The sequence below is a fragment of the Podarcis gaigeae genome (genome assembly GCF_964106915.1).
Source record: "Podarcis gaigeae genome assembly, chromosome: 9".
NCBI lineage: Eukaryota > Metazoa > Chordata > Lepidosauria > Squamata > Lacertidae > Podarcis > Podarcis gaigeae.
In genome coordinates this window covers 41,849,315-41,876,306 of record NC_139685.1, presented here as the reverse complement: position 1 = coordinate 41,876,306, position 26,992 = coordinate 41,849,315, and the positions used below count along the sequence as shown (strand labels likewise).

The 26,992-nt window shown below is 41.1% G+C and overlaps 1 long non-coding RNA gene across 2 annotated transcripts; it reads left to right on the top strand.

Moving 5' to 3' along the window:
- Positions 1 to 83: 83 nt before the first annotated feature.
- On the top strand, positions 84 to 26,696 carry LOC310852579. 2 transcript variants are annotated; one of them, XR_014568285.1, is made up of 3 exons: positions 84 to 407; positions 7,711 to 7,939; positions 26,534 to 26,696. It is a non-coding gene; the product is annotated as an uncharacterized lncRNA (long non-coding RNA). The 2 variants fall into 2 exon arrangements; XR_014568286.1 differs by lacking the exon at positions 26,534 to 26,696 and adding an exon at positions 11,610 to 11,683.
- The last annotated feature ends 296 nt before the right edge of the window (positions 26,697 to 26,992 follow it).

Here is a 26,992-nt window from a genome sequence, read left to right as displayed (position 1 = left end):
CTTCCTCCGATACTGATGGAATGTGGGCACTGATTCTTTGCATAGAATCAATGACAGAAGAACAGAGCTATTCAAGAAAAGGATTTCTGGCCATGACCTGGTCATTAAAAAAAAATACAATTATATTCACTCTTGACTGCTTTTTGAAGTGCTTTAACTTTGGAAAATTGGAACTAAATGAGAGGTCATGTTATGCTAATTGAATCCTATTATGTCAACGTAGGCTGTCTTGAGAGTACATGATCTAAAGCATATGATTCATACTTCACTACGTGTCACAGAGAGTCTGCCAGACTTTGGGCAAGTTGGGAGATTTCCCAGTGTGCAGTTTTATCTGTGAACCAGAGAGGATATTCATCCTTGCCGCAGAGTCAACACATCAGATACTGAAGACATCAGATAGATATGTATGCAAGCTATTTAAATTGTTAAACCACTTAAATTTCTTCATTACCAAAGTATTTATAAGACTCACTTCTGATGAAGCTGAGGGTGGAGAGCAGAGAATCGCACCCTGAGGCACTCCACACACCAAGGAGTGGCGCGATGACAATTCCCCCCCAAGCGCCACCCTCTGTCCCCGACCAGAGAGAAACGAGTGCAGCCATTGAAGGACTGTGCCCTGGATCCCCACGTCGGCATGGCGGTGGTCCAGGAGTTCGTGATCGACCATGTCGAAGGCTGTTGACAGGTCTAGAAGAATCAGCAGCCCCGACCCGCCTCGATCCAGCTGCCTGCGGAGATCATCTGTTTGGGCGACCAGAGCCGTCTCGGTCCCATGACCAGCGCGGAAGCCGGACTGGAATGGATCGAGAGCCGATGTTTCATCCAGAAACCTACCAAGCTGTTCAGCAACCGCTCTCTCAATCACCTTACCCAGGAATGAAAGATTCGAAACCGGGCGCTAATTGGATTGATCTAAGGGAACTAATGATGTTTTCTTTAAGAGCGGGCGCACCACTGCCTCCTTCAGTTCCCCTGGGAATATCCCGGTGCCAAGGGACAAATTGATGATATCACCGAGGGGGGCCCACACCTCGTCTGGACATGCTCTAATCAGCCAAGACGGGCACGGGTCAAGAGGACAGGTGGTGGGCTTTCCAGCTCGGAGGAGTCTGTCCACATCGGCTGGGGATATCCGGTCAAAGTGGTCCAATACTGGACCCGAGGGCAGTCGAGGGGCCTCCAGTTCCTTTATTGTATCCAAATTGGCAGGGAGGTTATGGCGGAGCAACAGGACCTTCTTCGCAAAAAAGCTCGCAAATGCCTCACAGCTGTGTGTCAAATTGTTATTTAAATTTGGCTGTCCTTCAAGGGACGTTCAAGACCTAATTATACTAAATAATTGTGCCGGGCAAGAGCTAGCAGAGGCAATGGAGGCCGAGAAGTAGGACTTATTAGCGGCCTTCACTGCCATCTCGTAGGTTTTCATAAAAACCCTATAAGATGTTCTTGAGGCTCCGTCACGGGCACCCCGCCATACTCGCTCTAGCCATCTGAGGTCCCGCTTCATTTTCCAAAGCTCCTCGGTAAACCAGGGAGCTCGGTTTCTGCGGGCTCGCAGAGGGCGCCTAGGTGCGATCTCATCGATGGCTGCTAGGAGCTGGATATTCCAGCCCTCAACAAGCTCAGTCAATGAGTCGCCAGGGGGAGCAAGGTCCCGCAAGGCCTGACGGAATCTATCAGGGTCCATCAGCCTCTGTGGGCGAGCCCAAATTGGCTCACCACCTAAGCAGGGTGGGGGTGGAAAATCAATCCTGGCTTTCAGAGCATAGTGATCAGACCATGGCACCTTCATCGAAAGAGACATGATCACATCTATACTGATGCCAAAGATCAAATCCAGCGTGTGGCCTGCTTGATGTGTGGGACCCGAAACAAACTGGGAGAGCCCTAGTGTTGCCATGGAAGACACCAGGTCCAGAGCCTATGAGGAGGGAGTGGCATCAGCATGGATGTTGAAGTCCCCCGATACCAATAGGTTAGGGAACTCCAAGGCCCAGCCGGCCACCGCCTCCAGCAGGCCTAACAGGGTGGCTGCTGGTGTGCTAGGTGGCCGGTACACCAGCCAGACAGCCAAGCTCACCTCGGAGCCCCACACTAGGCCAACACATTCAATGCCAGGGATCGATGGTGATGGTAGAGATTTGAAAGAACAATCTTCCCGGATTAATAATGCCACCCCTCCCCCCCGGCCCACAGTCCGTGACTGGTGGAGGACGGAGAAACCCGGGGGTGCCATCTCTCGTAAGGTAACAGTTTCCCCTTCGTGCACCCAGGTCTCCGTCACACAAGCCAGGTCAACCCCCTGCGAGGTGAAGAAATCTTTATTTATAAGGGTAAAGAATTGTCCATGCTGCTGCGACTGTACAATAAACAGTACAAAGAGGTTGAATCTTTGCCCGATGTGCTTTAGGATGCCAGTTCAAAGCCCACTATAGCTTGGTTCTAATTCAGATTTGAGGATTCTGCATAATCAATACTTAATAAAAATAAAAACACTATTAACATGGCTATCCCTTATTTTCCAGGATGATGAGTTGCATTTTCAGCAAACCATTGTTTGTGAAGTATTCCTATTTTATTGTATTGTCCACAGCCATTTATAGGTCAGGTGGGGGAGGAGAGATTGGTTGTGTACTATATTATTATTATCATCAACAATAAAATCATACCATACCAAAATAAATTGGTCCTTACTTTTTAACCTCTAGAGAATCTCAGTTTATATGTCATTTTTTTTCTAGCAGAGATGATTCCCACACCTTTGTGTACCAGTATGAAATATCTGCTCTGGCTAGATCCCTCCAAAATTGGGTTATTGTGTCTCTGATCACAGCTGGCATATGGAGAATCAACTCCATCCAGCTTAGTTCTTGATCATTATCGTCAATAATTGTTTAGAAGAGCCATTAAGATATGTGCCATACATTGCATGGTTTTAAATCCCATAATAAATTGACCTTGTGTATCCTTGCATCTCATTAATTTTGAGTGAAGGTTTCAGCCATTGCAATAAGTTTTTATTTTCCTAACTGAACAATAGATTATTTGCCAAACTGATATATTGTTTAGAAGATGCACAGATAACTAACTGTATGATAGTCATTTCATGTTGAATCATAGTTATCGCCTATCAGTCTTAATGCATTTTGTGATGTCAAAATATATCACAACGTTAATCCTATCAGCTTTATGTGAATTGCAAATTGATAATTTATGATATAAATCATATGTGAAATACATAATATATATATATATATTTTAAAATAGATCAGTGAATAATTTACACAAATACTGTATAGAATCTGTATACAAAACATTTGCTTTGTTTATGTACCAATACTTCTCACTGTAAGCTGCTACTGTTGGAAGAGAGTGCATCACTTCAGCAAGAAAGATACAGGAAATGCCTCATATCCCTTCCTTCTCATTGCTTAACAACAAGGATTAAGTGACTAGGCATTCTTAGAAACAGCAATGCCTCAATATCTGCCTAATAAGCATTAAAATGCCTCCTGCCGGGGTGGGGGTGGATAGGGAGAGACTGAATGTGAAGATCAATCCGAAATCATTCAGAGTTGTGCTCCAAAATGAACTTAATTCACCTTTAGTTCACCTGGTAATATGGGAACTACTTTCAGGTGTAGTTTTTTGAACTATTTTAGTGAACTTTGTTCAACTCAGCTAGTTCATTCCAAGCACTGAATTTTACTGAGGAGATATCAGAATATAAGTGACATTTATTCACCTTCTTGAATTAATTGCAGCACTCCATCTCAAATAATCTAAGAGAAAACCGCTACAATTTATGCAAGCTGTAATTTATCCTGGAAAGACATAATAAAATCAGTATTGTTTTACACCCAATTGTATAATTGGACTGAAAGAAGATTAAGATTACTAGAAATAAGTGTCTGCTATTCTGAGAAGTACCGGTATGTATTTAACACCACTTAAAGCTAAGAATATGTACATTTTAGGGTATGTAGAATATATAATTCGAGATAACTTCAATAAGTAGAAGCTTCCGAGTGTGTTATTTGACAAGAAAATAATGCCAAAAGGATCATCCACATATGGAAACAGAATGCAGTGGTGCCTCGCAAGACGAAAATAATCCATTCCGCGAGTCTCTTCGTCTAGCGGTTTTTTCGTCTTGCGGATTAGCGGATTAGCGCTATTAGCGGTTTAGCGGCTTAGCGGCTATTAAAGGCTTAGTGGCTTAGCGGCTAAAAGGCTATTAGCGGCTTAGTGGCTTAGAAAAGGGGGGGGGAGCGAAAAAAATCACAAGACTCGCAAGACGAAAACGTCTTGCGAAGCAAGCCCATAGGGAAATTCATCTTGCGAAGCACATCGAAAAACGGAAACCCCTTTCGTCTAGCGGGTTTTTCGTCTTGCGAGGCACCACTGTGCTTATGTACCTATGAATCTGCCTTTCAACCAAGTCTAGTCCACTCTAAACTGACTGACAGCAGCAATCCAATATGGCAAGCAGAGAGGTATTGCCTAGCCCTACAATCTTGATATCCCTTTAATCCTAGCTACTAGGGATCAAACCAAATATAATTTGCTTGCAGCACAAGTGATCTACTACTGAGCTATGGCTGCTCCAATACTGCACAGTGATTGTACTCCTGAATGTGGTGTCATGGAAACACAGAGGTGTGGATATAATGTTCCTGAAGCAAATGCACTCTACTAAAAATATGCTATTAATATCAACTATATTGTCACTAGTCACCTGATGAAGCAGAATATTGCAACAAGTAATGAGGCAAGATTTGGTATATATACACACTGTATTATGTATTGCTGTGTTTTTTAACCACCCTGTGATCCTCGGATGAATAGTGGTATAGAAATTTAATTAACAACAACAACATCTACTACTAGTGGGACTGATTGCATTGTAAGAGGTCATTGAATCAATCCTACATGTAAAGAGACAATTACTTTTCATTGGGACTTGAGGTTTCGAGGGAAAGCGAAATTATAGAGCTTTGATACAGATGTGGCCAAGAGGTTTGTAAATTATCCATTTTATAACTCATTCCTCTGCTGGTCATAATTAATTATGATAAAATATTGCATACTAGATACTGGCATGCAGAATCCTAAAAAGAAAATTGGTTTCAACAATTTATAGCTGTCTCTTACTTCTTTATAATATCCACAAAGCACATAAGTAAACACATCTACCAGAGAGTCCTTCTTAATGATTTTGTAGCTGGAATAACTGAAGCCAGAGCAGATGAACTGACCTTGCCAAGTTTACAGACTGTGCCAGTAACAGAGCTGGGATTAGAAAACCAGATGATTAAAATTTTGCTCACTAGGATAAAACACTTAAAACGAATCATCTCAATTTCCAAAGTGTCCTCAGGTTGCTTAAGGCATAATAAATTGCAATCACATAACAGCAAACAATTATTTTAAAAATTAGGACTTAAAACATTACATCTGACACTGAAGCAGTGCAATCTCCACTCAAGAAATCTACTTACATTGCCAATGAAATGTATAATATTTGGACAAGATGTTAACATTATTGTTCTGTTTGAAAACATGTCTATTTTTTTTTAGGGGAAATGGGCTACAGTTACACATAGGACATTAATGTCACTTTTTCTACAATGCCAGTGTCGTCAGTGGTGGACTTTGGGCTTTTGAATTTCAACTGCGCCCTGTGCGACGCCAAAATTCCTCCCCTGTCCCCCGCTGCCACCTCTCACCTTTTGTTCCAAGTCATTGTTGTGGTGTCCTCTCAACTCAGCACCCAGTGTGGGCAAACTGGTTGCACTCCCCTAAAGTAACCTCTGGCACCATTCTCACAATTAGCAATGGCACGAATGGCTTTTAAATAGCATGTGTGGGGAATGTATTCTGGGACAAGATCCTGGCACTGGAGAGGTGGGTGGGTGTTGGGTTGTAAGGCCTTTGCCCCCTGCTGCAGTCCTACTCCAGATTTTTTTGGGGGGGGAGGTTCTATTTGTGCCAACGGAAGTTTTTCCTCCAATATTAATAGCAGGTAAAGCTCCAATACTAATAAGTAGGATTGGGAAATCTGCACTGGAACTACGATTTGTTTTAAAATCTGTATGTCACAAAATTCTGGATTTCCATGACAAGGAGAAAGAGAGAATTACAGTGATACGCTTCAGGTTACAGACGCTTCAGGTTACAGACCCCGCTAACCCAGAAATAGTGCTTCAGGTTAAGAACTTTGCTTCAGGATGAGAACAGAAATTGTGCTCCAGCGGCACAGCGGCAGCAGGAGGCCCCATTAGCTAAAGTGGTGCTTCAGGTTAAGAACAGTTTCAGGTTAAGAACGGACCTCCGGGACGAATTAAGTACTTAACCTGAGGTACCACTATACAGGGGGGAAATGCCCAACATGACCACAAAAGAGTGCTGAGTACATTCTAGGAAGCACATCCTCAGCTTGATGTGCCCCAGACATCACACTGCACAGAGTTCTCACCAACTGAGAACCAAATTTGATGTGACAGTAAGCATGACTTGAAATCACGTCCACTTAAGAAATAAAAATAGCAGGCATGTGGGGGATTTCCATAACACACAGGGAAGGAGGTTTAACCCTTTCCTCTTCTACCCTGGTGTTGACCAACCACCTGCTACTGGTCCTGAGAGGGAAGCCTCAATGGAGTGGTATCAATGGAGGTTTCCTTCCTGGAACCAATAGCAGGCATGGGGCAGCATCTGTATTTTGAATGCAATGTCAGGGGTGGGGTTAAAAGTATGGCCCCACTCCTCCATCTGCATACTTACCATATTAGCCTGAATATAAGCCACACATGAATATATGCCGCACCTTTAAAATTGGGGGGGGGGGGGGAGAGAAGGAAAAAACACAATACCCGAATATAAGCCACTCCCTTAAAATTCCGCAAGCACTCACACCTGTTCCGTTTTACCATATGTCTGTTTCAGCAGCAATATCGTAAAAGTCAATTTTTGTAAGGTCGTGAATTTAAGCCACACTTTAACTTTTCACGCTCGGAATTGGGGGGGGGGGGGACTGCAGCTTATATTCAGGCCAATACGTTATGTCCTGCAACAAAGGTGAATGGAGCTCTAGTCTCACCCATTCATCCCACATGTGCCCCAATTAGAGATGGGGTAGAAATTTGGTTGCATTTACATGTAAAAGTGATTTTATGAAATTCACATTTTCCAAAACAATATGTGAATTGAAACACAGCTGTCCTTCAAAATCTACAATTATCCGACCTTTGCAATGCAGGTCTCCAGCCAAGTAATGTGTGTTTGAGGCAAAATTGCATATAAAAATATATATTGGAGGGGGAAATCATGCAAATCATTGACTCCCCCTCCCTTGCAAACTGATGTAGAAATGTGGAGAGCTGGTTAAGGTTGGAAAAAGAAGAAACCAAGAGAAACCGAAAATGACATATTTGCCCATCCCTACCCTAGTACACATTTCATCATTCCACAGAGTGAAACCCAACACACCATTAATTGGGTTTTTAGATGTACATGCTTTTCCTGGTATGCTCAAGCAATTGGGTTATGCACAGTTTGTTCTTAACATTTGACTTTAGTTTCTTTGATGAACAATATAGATTTTTGGCATAGATTCTGCCTAACTCAGGAAATACAGGAGAGCTGTCATTATATGAACCATTGGTTATTGATATTAAATGTGTCCTACTTGTGTTCTTTCAGCTCACAGCTCTCCTATTCATCCAAACACATTCATTACGCAAATGTTTTGGATGCCCTTTGGAACGTCTGATCAGTGAAGCTCTAGCATTATAAACTGCTGAATACTTTCTTAACAAGCGTGTGCCCAACATCCATCACGAAGGAGAGAACTGACTAACCAAAGATTGAAGTGATGTACAGTAGATGCCAAGAAAAACTGTCTTCTCCTGCCAAAAGTTATCCCCAAGAGGTGAATATCATTTTCCATAAGTCTGTAGAAATAACTGAATTAGTTTGTTAATGAAATACCCCTAGCTAATTTCTATGTATGATTCAACATGTCGGTGCTTTTCATAATAGTTTGGCTCCACTAATTGCATAAGAGGAAACCCATATTTATTCTTCAATAAGATTAACACAAACTAAAATGCAATATTAAAATTACTTGAGGTAACTTTGATTCACTAGAGAATAACTGTAATGGTTAAAACAACAAATTTGTATATCTTAACCTACTTTCGATGTTGAAAGTCTATTTATAATTCACTGTAATTCTACAGAATTTGTATTACATATAAAGTACACTGGGCATGTTCTGTATTAGGATGCGGTAATTATACAATGACTGTCTCGTCATCACAAATAAAGCTAATACAAAGGTCTATAAATGAACAATTTAGCTTGAAAATATATGCAGCAACTATGATTTGATTTAAGCGCAGAATTTATTAGTGGCCTCTTTTCCAGAGACAACTAATCTAAATGGGTGACATTTAATCATATTCTATCAGACTATTCTCCCACATGGAAGGTCTCTTAGGAACCACATGTACTCTACCTTGGCAGAAAGGTGGGATAGAGAAGTAAGAAAATAAAGAAAGTAAAATTTTGTCTCAGATATGTCAGTCTATCGGTTAAGATCTATGGGCTGAACTCAAGGGTTGAGTGACTGGAAAACCACCCATACAAGTCATCTTTTTCTTCCTCTCTGCTCCACTCAAGCCCCCTGTGTCCCTCAAAAGCCTTTCCAGTGGATTTGGTGCCCTCTTGAATAACGTGGGCTGTGCTGCGGAGGGGCTCCAGTTTGGCAGAGGGGATTAGTACAAGTGGAAATTGATTGCACAAAGAGCTTTTGGAAGTCACATTCAACCATACATTTAACATACATTTAATGCACGTGGTTTCCCCCCAAAAGAATCATGGAAACTGTAGTGTTAAGGGTGCTGGGGAATGTAGTTCTGTGACTTGCAAACTACAGTTCCCAGAGTTCTTTGTGGGTAAACATGTGTATAAAATGTGCTTTAAAGGTACAGTGTGGATGGATTGCCATGCAGCCTTTGGATCCAATCCCTGTGCAAAGTTCATAAAAAGCAAATTAACTTGGCCCTTTTTGTTCAAAAAATAATATTTGCTGGCCATTATTACTATTCAGGATACAACTTGAATAGAATAAGAAGCTGTGATAATACAAGCTGTATTTTTCATTTCTAAGAAGAATCAAAGAACAGAGTTCCCCATGAGCCAATGTGCTACAAAACTAAAGAGGAAAACAATTATGTAGCTTCCTATTGTTCTCTATGATATGTCATATTTACTTTACGCACTACAAGATTCATATACAGCCTAACAAAGAAAAGGGGGCAACCCTCTATTTATGATTTTTCATGCCTGCTTTGAAATGGGGAGGAGGGTGGCAGGATGTTTGCCTATTCAATCAGCATTGCCTTCCCTCTGAATGAACTTAGTCTGATCTCAGTGAAGTCCGTACATAGTCAAATTTGATTTCCTCTGTAACGTTAGAGCATCCACATTTCACTGCATGATTCCTGATGGATTGCCTCAGAAGAGTCCCAGAAAAAAATGGTTCCGAATCAGCAGCAAATAAGAGAAACAATCAAACGAATGTCAACAAACAAGACTGATAAGAACTGACTATTTGCACAATAAGAGGGTGGTTTTCAACATATGCTCCCTCTAATACTTTCAACCCAAAAATCAAAATGGGAGACCAAAAGGTGAAGCCATCATTTCGTAGTGTAGTCTAAATGGAATCACTCTGAATTATGAGTTCAGATGTCATCCTAGAAATTGTGCCCATTTTTTAAAAAAGAGGGTAGTATCCCAAATAGAAATATCAAGAGAATTATTGTACAGATCTGCCTTTCCATATGATATATGAAACATGCTAAGTAACTTGCAGCAATACCTCAAATTTATGTGCTGAAAGCTATTCAAATATAAAATAAGCACTAACAAACGGGCAACCTTGTCAGTTGCAATGTTAATAAATCAAATTCACCAGGGTAAGCTGTGTTTTTACTTCAAGTGGATCTATCATCAGAGGCCACTGATAATGATACAGCTACAAGTAAAATAAATGTGTTTTCCCTGACCTTGACTATAATTCAGTAACAGCTTGCCTTACAATTTTACACTGAACACATCACCAGGTGTCACCTGATAAAAGGGTTATATACCTGTAGATAGATGTTTTTTATTTGTGTCATCCCAGTGAAGAATTTGAGAAAGTATGCAAATTAATCTCTTTTACAACTATTGCATTTACTAGATTAGTTGATTTCTGTAGAGAGAAAAATGTTAGATTGATCCAGTAAGATTACTTCCTGTGCCTTAAAATAGCCTCGGGTTGGAATGCATTCTCAGGTGTGTTCCTACCTTAGCAAAGTCTAAAAGCATCTCAAGATGGAAAGAAAAAGTTTTACAGTATTTGCTATAAATGAGAGTTATCATCCAGTGTACAAAAAAAAATGTGGTTCAAGTACAAACTGGCATCTGCAGGCTCCTTGAAGGTAAAACAATTTAGCTCTGAGTTCAATGTGCCTTGCTCCTTATTCCTAACCTGAATATGCTAGACTACAACTCCCATCAGCCCTAGGTAGCATGACTAATGCACAAGGTTGGCAAAGGCAAACATTGGTACACTACACCTTATGGAAGATGTATATGTATGAGAATTATGTTTCCAAGTAGGCTCTCTGGGTGTTGTCTTCAGTTTCTTCTGTAGACATTCACTGCAAACTGAGTTAAAGGTAAAGGTAAAGGGACCCCTGACCATTAGGTCCAGTCATGGCCGACTCTGGGGTTGCGGCGCTCATCTCACTTTATTGACCGAGGGAGCCGGCGTTTGTCCACAAACAGCTTCTGGGTCATGTGGCCAGCAGGACTAAGCCACTTCTGGCAAACCAGAGCAGTGCCGTTTATCTACTTGCACTTTGACGTGCTTTCGAACTGCTAGGTTGGCAGGAACTGCTAGGTTGGCAAGCTGAGTTAGTGGCTAACAAAATTTGTTTCTGGTGAGGTCTGGGAGCTTACATAGAGTAGGGACCAACCTCTCCAGCTAGGCCACACCTCTGACTCAGATCATAGGTCATAGCTGTATCTCTTAAAGAGCCCACCAGCAAGCTATTTGATTTCCCCAGGCATTTTAGAACCATTGGTTTTTAACTCTGCTTTTCTTGGTTTTGCTGTTTTCCTGTTGAAGATTTTGTTGTGTTTGATGTTACTTGTTTCATTGCAAACTGCTGTGCAAATCCAAAGACTGCAGAGTAGGATAGCCAGTGTCATAAATATATAAATAAGCACCCAAAGAGATTCATTATAGGCTTTAGGCCAGGGCACAAACAGCCTTTGAAATCTGTGCCCCTCTGTTATTCCAAGCCAAAGAATCCATACAGGAACTTGATAGGTCTGTTGCTATAACTATACTTCCTAGGGCTTTGATATAAAACAGTGAGCACAGGGCAGCAGGGTTTAATCACACTTAACCCTTTTTTAAAACCCAAAATTGAGCCACTCAACTGTCTGGTAAGCAAGGGTGATAAGGAGACTGATCCATGCCCCACTCTACTGCTGATTCCAGTCCATGACTGAAATTCTTTCTTTCTTTCTTTCTTTTTTAGGGCTCTGCTTGCACAGTCCCATCTGCTGGTTTATGGAGGATAACCTCATAGAATTCATTTGTGCATATGGTTCTTTAGCCAGTGAGGGATATGATCGTGGAAGTGTGCTTCTCCTTAGCTAGATTGGGGCACAAGTGTTGCACAAGTGACTATAGATGTGGTGTAAACACGGAATTAGATAGCTCTGCACCAGATAGGGATGCACTTCCCAAGGATGAAACACTGGCCCAAATCCAGCAAGCTTTCTGACACTGAAAAGAAATGGGGCAGTCCAAATCAGTGCCTCATGGGGGGTTGAATCAAAGCAACAGTTCTTAGGATTACAACATTAAACACCTTCCATCTTTAATGTGCCCTTTTATGGTAATCATCATATACTTAACCTGATAACATGTCTGGGAAGCAAGGAATAAAACATTTTCTCCATTTCACAGATTGACACTGAGGCACACAGGCAGATTAAGTGATCTGCCAAATTCCTAGGAAAGGGAATGAAATCATGAAAATTAGATAATGTTTTTGTTTCTGCATCCTAACTGCACCTGCTATGAGCAGATGGGGATGTGCGTGACGTATTTCTTAAGGGGGATTTGAGACAAGACCTTCGGAAATGTTAAAAGGAGACAGCACCCCTTAAAAACTGGCTCATTTGAAAGCTGACCCCTTTTCATGCTTTGCCCGTCTCATCCATTTCTTTAAGGTACTGGAGCCACACATTATTCATTGATACTATACTGCTGTCTTTGTCCTCAATAACCCAACTACAAACAACTAGAAGCGTTATCAAGTTAGCGGTCTTATCATTATGATCTAGATTAGTATTTACCAATGCAACCCTCCCGTGAGCCAAAGTGAGTCTCAGGTGGTGGATTGGGAAAGGTGGCAGATCTGCATTCGCTGCCCAACGGCCACTTTTAGGGTCACCCACTTCCATTTTATGATGCTATCAGCTGCCATTAAGGTCATACCGACACTCCCTGCCGTTCGTTGTGGAGTGACTAGGAGGGACACCTTGCCCCTGCAGCAAAAGAAATCTGGAACCTCCAGTGCTGATATTAGAGATAAGAGATATGCTGCCTGGTCTTTAATAGTCAAAGTCAGCATTTCCATCCATGCCCACCCCCAGTGCTCAGGTAGATGAAAGTGTAGGGTGTGGGGTTAACCCTTAAAGATCAGAAAAAGGGATACCTCTGTGTGTGTAAGTGTTTGTTATGCTTGTTAATTATTGTTTTGTCTTTCACCAATTCACTTCTGCCTTTGGCCCCATACAGCCTTGGCATGTGGCCCTTGTAAGGGTGGCCTCATTAAAATCTAGCCCCCCCGCCTGAAAGAGGCTCCCCACCCCTGCCTTAGGTTAAAAACACCTGGCTAAACACCAGAGGTAAATTCAATAAAAGGTTGTAGCATGTCAAACTATGAACCTTCTGCCAGTGAAGACACTGCCACAATATTATATTTCCATTCCTTTATAGCATAAGCAGTAAACACCAACAATGCTTTACCAGCTAATCAGCTAGTCATCTTCTGAACTTCGAATCTGTACCATATGTTATTTTCTTAAGTTTAGGAATGTGTCTCAGGATTATGTAGACAAAAGCTGTAACCTTGTTTTATGACTCTGAAACTCTTAGCTAAAAACAAAGTGGGATTGGATCAAGCTTCCAATGAGATTAAGATTATTTCATCTTTGCCTTGGATGCCTCCATTGGCATGTATTATTTACAAGAAATGGGGAGCAATAATAAGGCAGATTAACAAGCAGGCTGTTTACAGCAGGAGCCTTATGAGGTTCAAGAAAGCACAAGATGCCACAATAAGAATCCTTAAGCAAGAGTGTGAAGGCTTCTGTGGCAAAAAAATTAATCTATGTTTCATTAATATCTATGTCACTCCTACTCACCCCTAGGGAATCAACACTTAGTTAAAGCAGGAAACAAACTTCCTTCTCACTGCCGACACTGCTAATGTCATAAAAAAGAAAACTATGAATCTCAACAATGTCAGTCTACAGTCCTAGAAATACAGTCCTATTGAACGCAGTGGGGCTAACTTCTGAATAAACTTAGGCTTTCACGGTTAATGCAGTAAAAGTTTGTAAAACAATTGAAATGATAAGGAGAGCAATTTAGTCACCCAAAAGCAGTTATTGAACACATACATCCCCCACAACAATCTTTCAGATATGACTGTTCTGCAACCAGCATTTTCAAACACTGATTTAGCGTTATAGAATTTAGCTATGTACAGAGTGTATCAATTTATACATATTCTCTCTAGATAATGAAACCTTTACAGGAAACCCTTTTACATAACATAGAGTCCATAACAACCACTTAAAATGACACAATGCAATGCTCTGATGCAGTTGTGAACTCAATATCTGAAAGAAATCCATAGAAATCTGATCAGGCGAACAAAACAGGGATTCAAAATGAAAAGCCAAGTATTTACAATTGTTGGAAAATTATTTGGCCCTTCTGTACTCCCAATGCTACCTACCAGTGAACACTATTCCTATAAAAATGTTATTTTCAAATTCTGTTACTGCTTCTTAATGTGACAGTGCTGTGCAGCAAAGAACATTTCAGCTCTCTCTTGGATTCAGTACAGAAGATGGTGTAGCAGCACAAGCCAAGCTCAAGTTAGTGGAAATAGGGTGTTTAAGAGCTTATTGGCTGAAAGCTGTCCATAATGAACTTCTGTGCAAAGCTAGATATGCAGAAAGCCCTACAAGATTCCATCAAAATGGAATAATTTGCCAAAGAAGAAACAGTAAGAGAGTGGATTTGTCACTCATGTCATCATAAAATCCAGGATGCCGCAAATATCTAGCATGATGGGCATAATCACCTTCTGGTACTCATTTTACACAGAGGAACAAAAATACATGTATTCTCTGCTAAACGTCACTTAAAATTGAGGTTAGATAGCTCTGGATATATATGGGGTTATTCATCTCCCACATTGCAGGTGGTAGTCAACTAATTTTTACTCAGAGTAAAATCAATGAACATGTCTATGTTAGGTCCATTAATTGCAGTAGGTCTACTCTGAATAAAACTTAGTTGAATACCGTTCCATATTTCCGAGGAAAACAGAATACTTGGCTGATAGCAACCTGAGAAACCTTTGCTAAGAAATGCTACAATTTGTCAGTTACACACACACACACACACACACACACACACTTTTCAATCTTCTGAGTGCTCAGGGTTCCAGCTTATGGGGGCAACCCAAGCTGCCCCATTGCAGACATCCAAAAGCACCAGTAGCATTGGGGAGGGCTAGCAAGGTGTGTGACTGTGGCAATAGGGTGAACATGTGCAAACCCACTGTCCTTGCTCAAATTATATCATTTGCATGAAATTGTACATGCGAAAAGGGCTGTAGTGTGCTCCCCCAACCCCAACCCCCACTCCACTGGCTAACAGTCCCCCTATCTGAGCTTACAGAAATGCTCCCAGGTGCAGTTTCAGATCTCCAGGGTAGATTTTAGCATCATTTTAATTTCTGCTGCTGCAGTTCCCGCCCCACCCCATTTTTCATCATGATTATGTTGTTGTTTTATTATTGGTTTTATTGCTCTGTTTTACTGTTCTCTGCTTTGAGAATCTCTTGATTGAAAAGTGGATTATAAATTTTCTAAATAAATAACGAGGAGAAAACACGCCATCTGCTCAGGAGATGTTGGGAATAACTGAAGAGGCTCTGTTAATTATAAAACACTAAAAAAAATCAGCTCTGGTCCTTTTGAAGCCTGCAATAAAACTGTTGACAAGATCACAGCCTAAAATTCTATTTAAGCACGAAACAAAGTTTGGAGTTCAGTTCTTTCATCATTTTGAATAGTAGGCACAAAAATGTACTGGAAGTATATATCTCCAGTAGATAATAAATTAAAGGATGGCAAGCGAGTCTCCAGAGATGACTGAGATGTGAGCTGTGAATGAATAAGGCAAGGAACAGATCATTTGGATATGAAGAGGAGAAAAGGTGGAGCAACTTCATGAAGAATTTTGATAACCAGGAGAGCAGAGGAGAATTTGATTTAGGAACAGAAACAAAACGAGTCAAACTGGTTAAAGAAACAATTGGATACCAGTTTAAAATTAAAAGAGGAGAGTACTGCAGGGGGGAGAACTACAAGAGGGGAAGTGATTTGTTGAGACAAGAATACAGTGCATGAAAGCAATCTTTGAGCATCAAATAGCCCAACAGTTTTGATAGTGTCAAGAACATTGTCCCACTATTCTGTAGGGGACAATGGGTGAAGTTAAGAGAAGAGGACCTGGTAAGAAAGTGGTGGGAGATTCAGGACAGGTTTTAAAAAGTACTTCTTCACGTAGCACATAGTAAAATGATGGAACTTGCTCCCGCAGGAGGCAGCAAAGACCACTAACTTGGGTTGGATTTAAAAGAGGATTGGACAAATTCATGGAAGATACATCTTTCAAAGGCTCCTAGACCTGATGGCTATGCTCTATCTCCATAACTGGGAGCAGTTATGTTTCTGAACACCAGTTGCTGGTAACCACAGGAGGAAAGAGTGCCCATAGGCATCTGGGTGGTGACTGTAACAACGGGATGCTGAAGTAGATGAGCCATTGGTCTGATCCAGCAGCCTCTTCTGATGTTCTTGTGATGTGAATCAAATACATTTTGTGGACAATTTTTGAAAAACAGCTGCAATTTTGTACAAGAAGGCTGCTGAAACCTTGTTTACTTCAGTGGGACTTAATCAGCCTACATGTGTGAAAGACTTCAACCAAAACACAACAACCCACCATGCCAGAGCTGAGTGAATACTTTCCCCCCAGTACAGAAATACTATTTTAGTCCTTCTGGTCCCATAGAAAAGATAACAGATTTTTATTTTATTTTTACTTACTTGGGTGTCAGGTTTAGGCATCAAGTTCATGTGAAACCAATCTTGTTAATCCAGAATTCAAATCCAAGCTTGCATTCTGCTTTGAAAGTCAGGTTCAGAGGGACTGAACGTAATATTAAACTGGAGGTGGGGTGTGGGGAGAGCCAGGCTGAAGCATGACTATAGCAAGCAGGAGTTTGGAAGTGCCGCTGGTACATTTATGCGTTGTTGATAAGGATGGGGGAAATGTATGGAAGGCAATGACATCAGAGAAGCAAATAAGGGAAGTTCTTTCTCATATGACCAGCTAGGGAGAACATCTGGGAAGGCGTTCCCAAGCAGAGTTAAGCCCTTGTTTCCCAAAGATCCTTTCCAAATGCTTATAAAAGAAATAATTTTAATGCTATACTGTGTTGGCTACAGTCAAGCAACAGTAGCACACTTGCTCTCAACAGTTTTTGTTTATTTCATAGTAGGACTTTTGGTCTCAAAACCAGGGGAGAATATGTTTGTTAGTGACATCACAGGCACTGTCCAATAGAGACCAACAGATGTTCCTGACACTCATACAATCACATTTCTCACAGCATTCATAATGGCATTTGTGAGAAAATTAGCATTTTCCAAGCAGCATTCTATTGCTTCTTTAGTGCTGAAGAAATGTAATAGTGTGCCAACCTAAGTGCAAAATGCTTAAGGGTCAAAATGGAAATACTTTGTAAGCTCGAGGGCGCAATTAATTTGTATGTTTCTATTTTGTAGTACAGATATTTTCCATATATTTTTTTATGAGCATGGTGATGGGAACTAAACAATACTTGGCAAGGATGTGACGCTTGCTTTGCAATAGTCTTCCTTCAAAATCATTGTTTGTAAATGAGAAAGGCACAGTCTTTGCATGGGGGGAAGCTTTCATCATATGAATTTAGCCATTAATGAAATTGGGGGGGGGGGGGGCATTTATTTGTTTCATTCAAAGCACGTAGTACTTTTGCCACTACATTTTCAGAATCATCTCATATGAAGTCCATAGACATTTGCTTTTAATTGTACACACTGGAAGGGATACACCACCAGAAGGCAACACAATGAGTCCTGCTAGTGCAATGGGACATTCCAGAATCCTGTTCTCCAGTGGCCAACCAGATGCATATGGGAAGCCCAAAAGCAGGGACTGAGCACAACAGCAGTCTCCCCATTTGTGATTTCTAGAAACTGACACTCAAAGGCATGGTGTTGGAGGTGCACAGAGCATCCTGCCCTCTCTGCATGTTCATTTGATCAATGCATAAAGGGAACTGTGTGTTATCCCCCTTGTGTGTTGTGTGCTGCATTCTCTGTGTGTTTTGTATACATGCCCCAAGGTAAACTGGACCATGGTTTGAGTGGAGGGGTGTCCAGCCGCTTGACTGACATGCTGCTAGATAAAAGCAACCCCCCAAAAAAATTTAAAACCTCCTTTAACTTAAGACTTGTAATCTTGCACAACCATTACATGGTGGGAAGCCCAACCCTGTGACAAATGAATGGGTCAAAGCTACAAATAAGGAATGGGGGCTCATGTCCTTAAAATTTCTATGTGCCACATAGAAACTTCAATTCTGATCTACCACCTCCTTGCTGAACATAATGCAGACATAACCACTCAGATACAAATTGAATTCATGCTCATTCTATACGTATACAGGGTCCTGCAGCACCTCAAAGAAGATTATCAGATTTCTTCTAGCACGAGTTTTCAAGGACTAGAGTCTGTCCTCAGATGCAGCTTGGAAGAAATAGTATTGCAGATAAATGTGTGATATATGACTTCAAAGGCTGAATGTTATATATGGAGTGGTGGGGGGGGGGCGATGCCTGTTTTTTTAAAGTTATGAAAATGTACTTCAACCAGTACTAAGAAGAGATCATTTCCTGATAATGGAGCAAGCCAGCAGCCCTCAAGCAGCTTCCTAGTGTACTATTCATCATATTCCAATGGGCAATACAAATTTGTCATCATTATATTGACAGCTAATGGGATGCTTATTGGCACCGATGCAATATGGCACCCAGCATGAAAGGGTGGGAAGTGTTTCATGGAAGGTGCTGAGAAGTATTCTCAGAATAGCTGTATGTAAATGCCAGAATGTGGCATCAGGTGAAAACTCGCTTTAAGTTAACATTAGTTTCATCAGGACTTTAAGAACTGGAGTGCTTGTTCTTCAGTCATACAACTTGCAAAGTGCACATTGATCGGTCTGTTTCTGGTCTGTGTTACTATCATTTTAAATAGCCTTTATACTAGTGTCCGTCCCCCCAATCTTCTATTATATTTGTCCCTTTGTGTTTCTGCTGGTGCAAAGTGTTTAGCTGCTACAGTGGTACCTCAGGTTACAGACTCCACTAAGCCAGAAATAGTGCTTCAGGTTAAGAACTTTGCTTCAGGATAAGAACAGAAATCATGCTCCGGCAGCACAGCGGCAGCGGGAGGCCCCATTAGCTAAAGTGGTGCTTCAGGTTAAGAACAGTTTCAGGTTAAGAACGGACCTCTGGAACGAATTAAGTACGTAACCAGAGGTACCACTTTACTGCTATAAATAGTTTGTATTGTTAATATTGCTTTATTGGTTTATCAGATTTAACATGCCATGAGCCACCTAGAGAGCACTAGGTGGACAGATGGTATAGAACAAGCTTCCTCAACCTCGGCCCTCCAGATGTTTTTGGCCTACAATTCCCATGATCCCGAGCTAGCAGGACCAATGATCAGGGGTGATGGGAACTGTAGTCTCAAAACATCTGGAGGGCCGAGGTTGAGGAAGCCTGGCATAAAACTAACAGAACAGATAAATATATTCCATGTGTACTCACCCATAAATATGTTTGGTCTCATTTTTATGTTATTCTTTTTTGGCAGGGGGAATAGATCCACCCAACTATTCACACCTAAATGTATCATCTCTCAAAATATGCATTTCCAACAGTTGCTTTATACTTATGTCCGCTGACAAGTGCATTGGGACATTTGGGGATCATTATTATTAAATTTCGACTGGTGCATTACTTTGAGGGGTATGGATCAAATAAGTTCATACCAGGAATTTGCAAGTGTCAAGTTCCTCAAGAATCCCTAGGTGTAAGCCCAAGACAATGGATGTTGACCACATATGAGACCTCTGTGTTGACTGATGACATGCAAAGAATCATTCAGTCCATCAGGAGGAAAAGGCAAAATGTAACTTCTTTTGCCAGCCTTCTTCACCAGTTTGCAGCAGCTGGGTTCCATTAACTGTAGTGGTAATGCCACGCTTGTTTCCTTTAGCAATGCTGCCACCTCCTGGAAGATGCCATGTTTAACTTCATCTTTCTCAGTAAAAATACAATCAAATCAATCTGTTTATAATAAATATTCTAGGATTTCTGGTGGTTTGTGGGTTTTGTTACACTCCCGTTTTAAAAGGCACAACATGTGTGCATTTGCTTTGTTTCTTTTCTGCTATTCCTGTCCTGATAACCCTATACTGTATTTGAAGTTTATGGTCTATAGGTCAAATAAACAGAAATTAAAGAGAATATTTTTGCTATGCTGTTTCTGTCTGCTTTTGCTGTCATTTTGATAGCAAAATAACTCCTTTAAATAACTCCTTGACTTCAGTTTTTTTTAGTTTTTTTTTTTTTAAAAATATATTTTAATGTGCTTTTGCATGGAGTTGCGTCCAATGATGTGCTGCTAAGTTAGTTGTTTTGTTTATAAAATTTATATCCCTGTCTTCCTCCCAAAGGATTCTAGGGTGGGAAACAATAAAAATATATTTTGAAAATCTTAAAACACTGAAGTCCCTTAGCATTCTACAGTGGTACCTCAGGTTAAGTACTTAATTCGTTCCGGAGGTCCGTACTTAACCTGAAACTGTTCTTAACCGGAAGCACCACTTTAGCTAATGGGGCCTCCTGCTGCTGCCGCGCCACCGGAGCCCGGTTTCTTTTCTCATCCTGAAGCAAAGTTCTTAACCTGAAGCACTATTTCTGGGTTAGCGGAGTCTGTAACCTGAAGCGTATGTAACCTGAAGCATATGTAACCTGAGGTACCACTGTATTCTTGTTCCACTGAGGAAATGTTCAGCACCGGCAGGACACTGTTGCAGAAGGTCGTGCATAAGCAGCTTGCTTGTAACTTCGTTGCACCATCTGTCGTGCAACAAGTTTCCCCTAATGCAAACTGTTGCATTGCTTTCCATTGTTACATAACATGGAAACATTGCACTAGTGGACCAAGAATGTTAGATACCACTCCCTGTCTTTTTACATCGCTCTTGTTGACCACCTAGTGTGGAAAGGCAGGGTATAACTTTAAATAGTTAAGAAGTAACAACAAACATATGACTAAATTATTTTATACCAAGTACTTCCTCTCTTCCTAAATTGCCAGTGTGTCACTCACTTTTCTCTGTGGTAGTGGAAATGTGTGGGTGAGCCTGCTGCGTGCCATCTGTGTGAAAGGGCTTTGCTAAGGACAACAAAACTGAGATGCCTGCATTTCATTTCGAGTTCAGAGTATTCTTTATTGGGGCTGAATTCTTTATACAGCTGCTGCACATTCAAAGATGCTGGCTGTGGTCCACAGCATTGCAGTAACACCTAGATTTCTCTTTAACTATCTCTCTTAGAATTCCCCCCCTTAGAATCCTAAAATAGCTCTTTGAATTCCCACGCTTTCAAAATGCAATTACGGCAGCTTTCCCTAACCTTGTGCCCTCCATGTTTTTGACTGCAAGTCCCATCCGTCAGCACCATTTCAGAGATGGTGCAAGAGGTTTTCAGAGGAGGAAAGGGAAGCAAATTGTGTACATGCACTGGGTGGTATTTCTATTGAAGGAGTGTGGATTTTTGATGAGTTATGACAGCTCCCCCCCCCCAGCTGTGGCCCCCTGCAGCCACAATAATAGTGTGAATGTGTGGTGCCACTGGTCTTTAATGTAGGGAAAGAATCGTAGCTAGAGATGGGGACAGGGAATTTGACTCTGTCCACAGTTAAAGGTGAACAGTACAAGAACTGAAATGGATTCATTCTTCAAAGTGTGCACTTCTCTGAATTTTGTGATACAGTTGTCCAGCCAACCAATTTTACAAAAATGGATATATTAGGGGGAAATTAAAATGGCATTCAAAATGCATTATTTTCTGGAAACCTCCTTACAAAAATGTGTATATCAGTGAAAACTACTTACAAAAAAATGTATTTTTGTGAGAGAAATCTGCTGAGGATTTTTCATGATTTTTATTTTAATTGCAACATGCTGCGGAAATGTGGCGAACCAATTTTAAGACTGGAAAAATGAGAAACTTAAGAGAACTAAAACTGAGCTATGACTAGGGATAGATGGATCTGTCAATTATAGAACAGCTGCTTTGCATGCAAGAAATCCCACTTTGAATCCCTGGTGTCTGCAGGTGACTCAGTACATATATTGTGTTCATGCACTGACCATCCATGCGCTGACAATCTTCTTTCCTTCTCAGCCAAACTAAGGGCCAACAAACCTCCTACTTTGTGCACTCTGAGGGCAGTGACATATTGCACAATGGACAGAACTGAGAAGTGGATGAGGCCAAACCAGTCAGAGGGCCTCAAGGCCAAGCCTCTGATGTCAAGAGGCTAGTTCAAGACATAACATTGATATTTCAGTCCAACCCCTTCCAGCAACCACTCCCCCCTTAAGGCTTGTCAGTGGAAACAGGGGTTCCTAATTTTATAAGCCTGCTTATTACATTCCAATACCAAGTTTTTTCTCCAAGGAGCCCAGGATAGCAAATGACGGGGTAGCAAAGCAAAGCACTTTAAACAAATGCAGGATTTGAAGAGACAGGGGACTCATATCCTACATTTACAAGCAAAATTTCTTTTGTGTTCACTTGTAAATTTCACCTTGCACCTCTATTGCTTCTAAAAATGCAGCGACTGGTCCTCAAAACAGTCTCCAACTATTTCGGAATGTATTCAAGTGAATGTATTCATTCCTGCAACTGAATCATGCTTTCCACTGGTTGTGGGAGCCCTCAGCATTTGCTTGCATTGGTGCTGGGGCCTGTATTGTGAGGCCATATGATGACCATGGAGTTCTCTTCAAAGACATTGCTTCCTTTCATATGTCCGGGGAAATTCATGGGTGGTGGGACATCTTGGAGCGTGTGAAAACAATCCCTTGGGGTTCATCCCAGATTCCCTAGGAGCCTATAATCATAAACCAGTCCAGGAGAGAACCCATAAAACTCCATGTTAAACTCCTGCTTCAAACCCTCACAGAGCTATATTTCCCAACCATTTTAGCAAACTACAGTTCCCGGGATTCTTGGCGAGGGTGTGCTTTAAATATACAGTGCATCCACAGCCTTAATTTAAATACAGCTGCTATTTCATCACTTTTGTCTTACATCAAGACACTAACATTTTCAATATGACATTTTCCTGGGTTTTTATTGTTTCCTGTTTTTATTTGTAAGCCGCCTTGAGTCCTGTCAGGTAAAAATGGGGTATAAATACATTTTATTATTAATAATAAGATGATATGTTTTTGCACATATAATCATAATTATATGGAATAACTTCCCAAGCTTACACATACACTATCTATCCTAGTCCAACAGATTTTTTTTTGGGGGGGTGGAAATACCTTTTAAAATAATCACTGCAAACTTGCTTGCCTCTTCACTCATCCGGCATCACATCAGGGACCCTGACTAGACCTCAAAGCTTTAAATGCAAGTATAATTGCCAACCTCTCTGTAGTATTAGGATCACAAAAGTTGAATATTCATCCACTTACAAAAGTTTCTGTAATATGTTGGGTAAAGTATTATTTGGGAGATAATAATCTCAGAACCTGCACAGGATTATTTCCCCCAATTCCACCTAAAACTTCTGTTTCACTTGTCATGAAATAAGAATTTCTCTCTAACGCATTTCCCTCCCCTCTCCCCCCCCCCGCCCGGTGTGTTGCTACAGCGCACTCTGTCTGGTTCTCAGCTTGGACTTCAAATACTAATCCGATCTCCTGGGAGGCTTTTGGGTGATTGACAGGGAAGCTCTTAATAGCTTCTGCTGTTATGGCAAGGGAAAAAGGAAGCAGCTTGAGTAACTTGAAAAGATGAGGTACAGGTATTTGAGGAGGTCTAAAGGGAGAGTCGTTTGATAAGCTCTGAAGGAAGAAGTGTTTCAGAATTTTTAAGGGGCATGATGAAATGGATGAACATCAAAGAGATGGCTGGGTTGAGCTTCCCACTTGCTACTCACAGTGTGGGAAGGGGGAGAATAGTATATTCAGCACACAGGGAGAGTTCTAGGTGAATGTATCTATTGTGAATCATTTTCATAAGTGCTGTCAGAAAGGGGGAAAAAGGATCTTCCTGATGTCTCATGAATCACAGCCTCTTATCTACAGAAAGGATATTACTGTTCCGAATACACATGATTTGCACTAACAGCAATGAGAGTTCATCTGTGCAAACAAAATATATAGTAATAGGAACTTGCCCTTCATGCTAAGGTCCCTGGATGAGTTACAACATTAAAACACAATATCAAATAATTGATCCAAGTGATCCAACTATGGATAGAAATTGGACTAGAGAACCCATGAGTAATATAGGGGCTACTCAGGGATTCCCCCCCCCCCGGTCCTAAACAGTGCTTTTTTTCCTAGAAGAATAGATGGCGGTGATGATGATGTTGTTCATTTTGGGGGGTTTCATATATACTAAGCCATCAATCCTTTTAAGGAAGCTTGTGTCATCCCACAAGGCAGATGAAAGGTGATGGCTGGGACTCCAGGGCCAAACTAAAAGTGATTCAGGAATTGCATGGATGCATTTCCCAATGTCTTTTTTCTTCTGCTGAAAGTAACCATAGGAAGGGCGATTTCATTTGGGGCTGTGGTGAAGACAAAGGAGGCCACACCCTTTCTTCCTGTTCTATGGTTCCAGACCCAAATGCCTTCCGCTAAAGTTGTTAGCCATGCAGAGGAAACATCAGGGCAGAATATAAAAATAAGAGCAGCTTCAGGAGGAGTGAGCTGTATCAGGATCTTGGCCCAGATATGAAAGGGTTGGATTTCCTTCCCCCAGCACCATAGCACCATTCAGACTAGGGGAGGAGGTTCAGGGTTGATTTTAGAAAAAGAAAAAAACAGCAGGCAAGGCATCCATGCATCTCCCAGGTCATGCTTCCATTGAGCTCATGAGCGTGATAAAATGTGAGCACATTGCATTTTAGCTACTCAGTTTCACCAGCTTTCCAAGAAAAAGAAAGAAAGAAAGAAGGGCAGCTCCTTAGGTTTTTTCTGACACAAAACCAGCCCAAGCTGTCTATGGAATGGGGCCAAATGCTAAACTAAATATGATGCTAACTATTAGCAACTATTTGAACACCTTCAAAACTTTTAAGGAGGCCATCTGTGCTGCAGAGCATTACCATGCCAGTTAACACACTTCAGCAAATCGGTTAACAGTGGAAGTTACAGTGACATTTCAAATCTCGTCATGCACTTTGACCATGAATTACCTTCCTAAATGAGTGGGATTGCATTAGAGATGCCAATAGGTTGGAGCGAAAACCAACAAGATCTTTGAAGGTCTCAAACGGAGCACTTATTGCAAAGTCTAGTATCTCCCAGACTTGCTGCCTGGCACACTCACTTACACCATCAGCTCTGATTAACAGATTGTGAGATTTGCAATTTCCTAGGGAAATTATTGTGTCGCAACCTACTCTGGGTTTTTCCCCCCGTGTGTGTGTGTGTGTGTGTGTGTGTGTGTGTGATCAGGCTGCTCACTTCTCATACCAGCTGCTCCACCCACCTGTTGCCTTACATATAATATTTTTCCCCGTCGTCAGATAAAGTTCTGTAGTATATTTAAGCTATATATACTTTGAATGCAACATTGTGCCAAATACCTGGCTGCAAAAAAAAAATGCCAAGGACCCATGAGGAGAAGTTGCCAGAAGATGTTTGGGAATATGAAACCTTGGAGGGACCAGTTCTGTTCATCTGTCACATGTACAATTCAGCTTTTAAAGAATAAACAATAAAAGGAAGCCTTAGCAGGCTTATATGTTGAAAGAACAATGGGGAGGAGCAACTTCACAAAAACATAAGAAAAGCCTGTTGGACTGAGCCAATGGTCCATCTAGTCTAGCTGTCTTAGTGAAGCCTTAGCTTGCATAGCAATAATAACTAGACATAGAATATACCTTGGAAATATGTATAATCTGTTTCTCTTGAAACACAGAATACATCACACTGCTCTGCTCTTTCTGCCACAGTATTGCTTATGTAGGTGACCTTTCTCCCACTTTATCCTTCCGTGTCCTGCAGTTGAACAGGCCTCTACATCATAGGATGCTAGGAAGGACAAGGACTAACTGCTAAGAAGAAAAGAACCAAAGAGGCAGAATGTAAATTCTTGCCTCTTTGTCTACTTTCAGGGTGCTTGAACCTTACCTGCAAGCAAAACTTCAACTAAGGTCATGCATTATTTGTTACATCTTGGTTATTTGCTTCTTCAACTGCCTTGTGGGATACCTTTGGGAGACGAAAAGGCTAAGGAGTAAACCCTACACAAATCCAGAGTGGAGTCCCTAAGATGGTTGGATGGTGTCCTGTGTTTCTTCTTCTGGCAACTGCTGCAGCCAAACTGGTACCAAACGTGTTGCTCTGCTTTCCTTTGGACACATCAGCGAGGCTGAGAGGGGATGGGATTGTTGTCTCGACAGCCCAGGACCTCCATATACACTGCCCAGGTTTGTGCCCAGGGGAGGTCACCTTGGTACTACTAAAGCAGCAGTTTGACTTCAACCCTGGAGGTGCACTCCATTGTTTTTCGAGACAAATGGATGCCAACAATATTATTGCTTCCAAACATGAACTCTAAATATCCAATATGAACAAGTATACACATCAAGAAACGAGGGGAGATTTCAAGACACAATGAGTAATCTTTAACAGCTATCATATATCAAATATAACATAATGTTAAATGTAACAGGCAACTAATATAGATTTTTCTTTTATTTATTTAGACTGTTCCTTCTTTCCACTATCATGGAACAACATCTTTGTCCTGCCCAGGAAAAGGAAGATTAACTCCAGCTGCAGTTTCTATCATATTGTTTTAGATCTCCTCAGAGGACAATAACCCAGCCCCTGGCTGTACGTTTCCAGGGATGCCATAAATAAATAACTTCTTTGATAACCACACACCCAACATCTGCAATGATATATTGGTCTTTAAAAGTTCATGCCATGAGATACCGCTTTGTAATCACTTTAAAATGGTTTCCTAACAGTGCAATACCAAATGATATTTTCATCCCTGTTTTCAGGAACAGGGTTACAGAGATTTCTTTCCCCTATGCATTGGTGTAATTACTCATTTCTGATAGCAGAATTCTAAAATAAGATTTACCATAGATTTTAGAAGGGAGGGGCTCATTAAAAAAAATACAGATATTTGTAACTCTCTGTTATTATAAAAGTGA